The sequence below is a fragment of the Condylura cristata genome, unplaced genomic scaffold (assembly GCF_000260355.1).
Source record: "Condylura cristata isolate star-nosed mole 26May11 unplaced genomic scaffold, ConCri1.0 scaffold00017, whole genome shotgun sequence".
In the NCBI taxonomy this organism is placed as follows: domain Eukaryota; kingdom Metazoa; phylum Chordata; class Mammalia; order Eulipotyphla; family Talpidae; genus Condylura; species Condylura cristata.
In genome coordinates, this window is record NW_004567118.1 from 8,887,721 (window position 1) to 8,893,720 (window position 6,000).

Here is a 6,000-nt window from a genome sequence, read left to right on the forward strand (position 1 = left end):
ACATACTTAATAAAAATGCATGGATGTAAATAATAAAAAAAAAAACTTCTGAGGGTTTCTGTGACTGAAGAGTATCAGGATACACTTAAAATAAATGTTGTATTCCTTGCTCAAATGTCAGAGCAGTAGGAGTGTATGAAGAACAGGCACAAAGCTGACCACAAGGGAAGTTGATTCAGGGCCAACTTCTGATTTATTAGAATTTACCTTATTTCCATTTTTCTTCTGTCTGACAGAAAAAAAATCACTCTGATGGTCTTTCTCCAAATCCCATTCCTGGAAACCCTTTCTCTCCTGGTCTCCTGAGGCACTCTGGATTCAGCACTCATCAAGCATTAATTTTTAAATGGGAGATGCTTTTACAGGACCCATCACTGACCCCATGAAATTAGTCCTTCTTATGTAGAAACACCCCATTATGGGGAGGCTCAAGCAAGGCCAGACTGGCAATTCTCTTTGCCTCACAAGTCCTAGCGGCATCATTTTCTGCATTCTCTTCTTTTCTTTCCCTGAAACACATGATAAATTGAGTGGTTGGAAGTCAGACTGCAAGTGGTGATTGGGAGAGTGGGCCAGCCGTGTGCTGTATTCTACTGTGCATCGGTGGAGGGGCCTGCCATTTCATGCTGCAGATCTGCAAGGGTACATATCTCAAGGAAAGAACTGACTGGTGGAGGCTGGTGGTCCACTGTCTACATGCACAGCTCTGAAAGACAGGGAGGGAGAATGCTTTCCCCCTCTGTTCACTCTCCCCAGGGGTTCCCAGTGACTCTGAATTTGGAGGAGTGGTGGCCAGTAGGCTCCCCCCACCTCCTAGTCTGTTATCCAGGCAGTAGCAATGCACTATAGACTTGTACTAAAATATATGCCAATGACAGCATTGAACTATTGATTTCTCTCTCTGACTTAGATGTCATTTAAATACAAGCCCCAGCAACAGTCATCTTGGTGGGCTGAAATTTTGGGGGGGGGGATAAAGAGGCTGAGATGAAACTAAAAAGTACTGTTCTAGGCACTTGATTTACTCCTCTCCACTGCTACTACCTGTGGGCTGCTACGGCTACTGTTGACTTCCTATTAAACCAAGGATAGACACTGTACTCTTTGAAAGAGAACATGAAACACCATCCATGTATGAAGTTATTGCCTGGAAGTTTCCAATCCAGTTTTCCATACTTTTGTGATGCTGGCACTGACTCTACAAATCACTTTTTTTTTTTTTTTTGCCAGTGGGAGCCATGCCAGGTTCTGCCGGTAGAGGGCGCAAGCGGAGACTGAGAGGCCAGAGTGACATCCACCCCTCTTACCCCCACTCCCATCCACGCGGTGTTCCTGGCAACATGCAGCTGCCTCCTATTTTCACTCCAGCAGCAGAAGTTCTATCTACAACAGCAATTGAGTCCAGTCTGCGGCTTCCCCAGATTTACAGAACCGGCCTCATGGCGACACCTCAGAGACACCAGCACCAACCAACCAAGACTGTCATATTGCGGTTTTCCTCAGTGGACTGATGCTATAACTGGCCAAGAAACACCTCCTTCTCAGAGGTCTGACTGAATTTCAGTTACATAACCAAGTTTTTAGGTTTTAATATTTCCTTTCCCCCCCTTCTACAAATAGCATCTGCTTCCTGCCATTGTTATATCTCTGACAACTTGATGTTATCCCTGCTTTTTTAGACACTCAGTACTGGGTTAACCATCCGTTACATTAAATCCTCTCTGTTAAAATACTTGGTTGGTTTCTGTCTCCTGACTGGACTCTGACAGATGTACCAATTTGCTATCTAAAATGCCTGCCAGTGAGAACTAACGGGCTTTCTTTTCAATCAAGACACAGGTGCCCAGGTGTCTGCTGAAAGCCCCTAAGAGACAGCAGATATTTGAGACAGATAATTTAGGAGTCACAGCAACTATTTATCCTGAATATTCTCCATAATTCATTTAGCCAGATCACCTGAAATCTTCCTGCTGGGATCGTGGAGGTGCATGTCTGTCTCATAGGATGACGGGGACTACTGGATGGGAGACTCATCTAAAACACCTAGTAGATTACAAATGCCAGGTAATTGTGTGTGTGTGTGTGTGAGAGAGAGAGAGAGAGAGAGAGAGAAAGTGCTGCATACACACACCTGTGAAGAACACTACTTTAAGCTACAGTAAAGGATTCCCTTGGGTTGGGATTGAGGAAAACAAAATTGGCAGCTGTGTCTCTTTTTTGTTCTTGCTATCCAAAATTAGCAGAAATAAAAAGAAGACTACTGACATTCTTTTTAGCCCAATGAGGGAAAAGCTTGAAAGGAGTGTAGGGAATAAGACAAGTCTCTTCGATTATTTTCAAAGTTTTGAACTAGAGGATGAATGAAGAATAAGGGATGTTTTGTGTGGTTCAAGAGGGCAAACAAGGGCTGACAGGAACATAAGAGTGTTTTCTGGTTAGGATCAACAGAAATTGTGTGAGAGTGAGAACTAACCCAAGACTGCCTGACAAAGCAGTGAGTTCCCCCTCAGAGGAGGTATCAAGCAGAGGCAGATATCTGCTGGGCTACCGAATGGGTGTTGAGTAGCAATGGAGTTGGTTGCTATTATTCCTTTAAACTCGCCATTATTTAATCTCTCATTTTCACCTATGTTTTCTAAGTTCATGGGTTAAAGTTGGAAATTTGGAAAATTAACGAGGAAATGAGAGAGAGAGTTGGAAAATTTGGACAGCTGCAAAATATCAGATTAGGAGGATTTAAGTTAGAGGGATTATGCCTACAGGAGAACACCTTCTTCTGTATTTCTATTTTATTTCAAACTCACTGGGCTGAGAAATGAGAAAGAGGTCACTATGTGTGTCCCTTTTAAAAAATGAGATGATTTGGGTCAAGTTTCTATAAACTAACTTTACATGCTGTTGTTTCAGAGGCAACTCTTGGCATAGCAAAGAGAGAACATAATAAAAAATTCATGGAAAAAAGTTGCAATCAATGTAGAATAAGCCTTTGAAAATTAGCCAATTAATCTGGCTTTGCTTTGTTTCTTCCTATCGAGGGACTTGATTTACATAAAAGAAATCTAATGTGAGCAATGAACGCATGCATGGAAAATAAGAGTTGAATAAAAGATTACTTATGTATATGAGTCACAGTGGAAGGTGCATCACTAGAAAGTCTACATCTGAAAAGAACTCCAGAGCCATGACTTTCTTAAAACAAATAGTATTGGATTCCACAAGGCTAGAAAGAATCCAAATCAGAACTGCCAGATGCACCATATACAACAGCTGCTCTCTTGGGGGGTGACGTGATTTCATCCTTAATTCTCTCATAAACAGAACCAGGACCGAAGAGCATAAAACACACAGAGGAAGTTTTCAAGTCCTTGAAAATATTCTGAAGATCTTATTTATATGAGGGAGGCATCAGATACATAGAGAGCTGGGCAAGCTTAAGTAAGAGGACTACGGGAATCTAGTGGGCAGGGAGATCCCTTCTTGCACTGATTCTTTAGTGACTAGTTCAGTGAGCAAGAGCATGTTATGTTAGAGTTTTACAGCTCCGATCTTCAGATAAGAGATTTCAGAAAGGACCAGCCCTAAGGGACTCCATATTTTTGGGCTTCACCCTCACATTTACCACCTCTCAAGGGGTTCTTATTACTTCCTAAAGGAGACAGGTGATTTACACTGATATTTTTCAGAGGTTATGTTATTTCCAAAGGAATTACAGTGCAGTAATATGTATAAGAGTTCTGGGTTCAGAAACATTTGAGTAGACTTGACTGCCATAACAAATTGCCATAGACTAGGTGGCTTAAACAACAGAAATTTATTTTCTCACAGTTCTGGAGGCTAGAAGTCCCAGGTCAGAATAGTAGTATGGTGGGATTCTGATAAGAGCAAGCTGTCTTTCCTTATGAGGGTTCTGATTCCAGCCTGAGGGCCCCCACTCCCATGTCCTCATCTAACTGTTTTAGCTCCTAAAGATCCTGTCTTCAAATACCATCACACTGAGGGAGAGGACTTCAGCTTGTTTGGAAGGAAGGGCATCCCTGGTGGCCTAGGAGTTAAGCCTCAGCGCTATCACCGGCAGATCTCTCCTGTCTTGCCCACTGCTCCCCTCAGTAGTGTATTTCAGTAAATTCACCTGTTCTGTTTCCCATTCTGCCTCTGGTGAATCCTCTCAGCCCCTGCACCTCTGGCCTACACCCCAGTTTTTCTACAAAAAACATTTTAAAAATCCTTAAAACAAAGAGTTTGGAAGGAACACAGGCATTCAGTCCATAATAGAAACCAAAGTGTGATGCAAAGATATGTAACTTATTAGTTGTGTGACTTGGTCAAATTATATACCTAAATCTCAATTCTTCATTGGAAAATAGAAAATCCAACAGCACCTTCCTGACAAACTTGTCTTGGGAAGTTAAAACACTTTTTACGTTAAACATTCTAAGAAATTTTAGTTGTTACTACTAGCTGTCACTTCTAAGTACTGTTACCATTAGCACTATTCTTATTAATTTAGGTGGAACAAAGATGATTCTGAACATTGCTGCTATGCTGCTGCTTTCTTTGTCCCCACCTTGCTTTTTTAACTATTACTTGTGCTTGGATTCAGCACAAATTCCCTTTGTTCAGAAGACCACCTCTGATTATCCTAGGAGGATTAGATGGCATCTAATTTATGGTCTCATGACTAAGCCTACATTTGCAAGCAAACAACTTTCTCACTGCATTGTGAATGCAACTTTCCATTTTATTACTCTAGCTAGATTCTGAGGTACTTTAGAGACTACCTGGAATTACCTGGAATTAGCTCAATTTTGCAGTTAAGGGAATAGTCATTCCAGAACTGCCTTCACTTCAGATACTAGCCATCAGTTCAGGGCCCCTGGGCCACCTTCCCTCTGACTAGCTGGCTACAAATTCAGCACACCCCAAAGAATCTCTGAGGCTTGGAAATTCACTAAGATGACTTATAAGGCTTGGGAAAGCATGACATTTATGATGAGAATACAGCTTAGAACTAATGAAAAGAAGTGACACATAGGGAAGGTCTGTGAGGGTTCCACACAATGGGTTCCAGCACCTTCAATTTCATAAGCCTTGTGGCACCTCCATGTAAGACAACTCGCAGAATATGGCATCAGGACAGCTGAATCAAGCTAAGCCAAGCTGAGTTTGTACTGGGACATCGCTAGGCCTGCATGATTGATGGACTCATTGGGCTACATAGTTTAATTTTACCTCCAGCCCCTCTCTCTTCTCCAGGGTTGGGACCTTGGACTAAAGGTTAAACCTTTAGTCCAAGGTCCCAACCCTCTAATCACAAGGCTGGCTTTTCTGGGATGGCCACCTTACTCACATCAAGTTTCCTGGAACCCACCTTGAGTCACCTTGTTGGCATAAAAGTTAGTTGTGTTGTTCAAGGAGTTTGCAATAATAATAATAAAACACTCTGGTCACTCAGGAAATTGCCAGGGTTTAGTGGGTACTTCCCAGGAACCAGAGACAAAGACCAGGCAAATTCTTCATTGCACAGGGACAGGGTTCAGGTGTCCTGAGTGATCAGTAGAGTGTATGCTAGATTGTCAGTAAGTAGTGGCTGGGTAGCCAAATGCATAATAAAAATCAAGACCAGCTACTGTCTTTAATCCAAAGGAAGGACAGTTGGCCAAGAAAGTTACTTTTATTGGGGAGTGGGGTTAGATTTATATCTGGCATTTAAAACCTCACACCCCCATATTCTATTTCTTCTTCTACTTTCTCCTGTTTTCATCTCAGTCTTCTCATTACCGTATCCCTTACTACTGTGAAACAGACTTTGATTTTGTCCTTCAAAGTGTGTCTTTCCTGACATGGAGACAGCCTAAAAGTGGATGACTGGCTTAAAAAGATGTGGTACATAGATAGACTCACTTACGACAAGTTTTAACCCAAACGAAAACACCCTGGACTCACTAGAAGGTAGATAACTGCGAGGGAATCGGCGACTGGGGAGCTCCCAGAAGGGAACTC

General features: G+C 42.2%; 1 protein-coding gene across 2 annotated transcripts in view; it reads right to left on the reverse strand.

Annotated features, from left to right (window-relative positions):
* Positions 1-6,000, reverse strand: part of CA10 (carbonic anhydrase X) — a 432,800-nt gene that overhangs the window by 182,903 nt on the left and 243,897 nt on the right. The window lies entirely within an intron of this gene.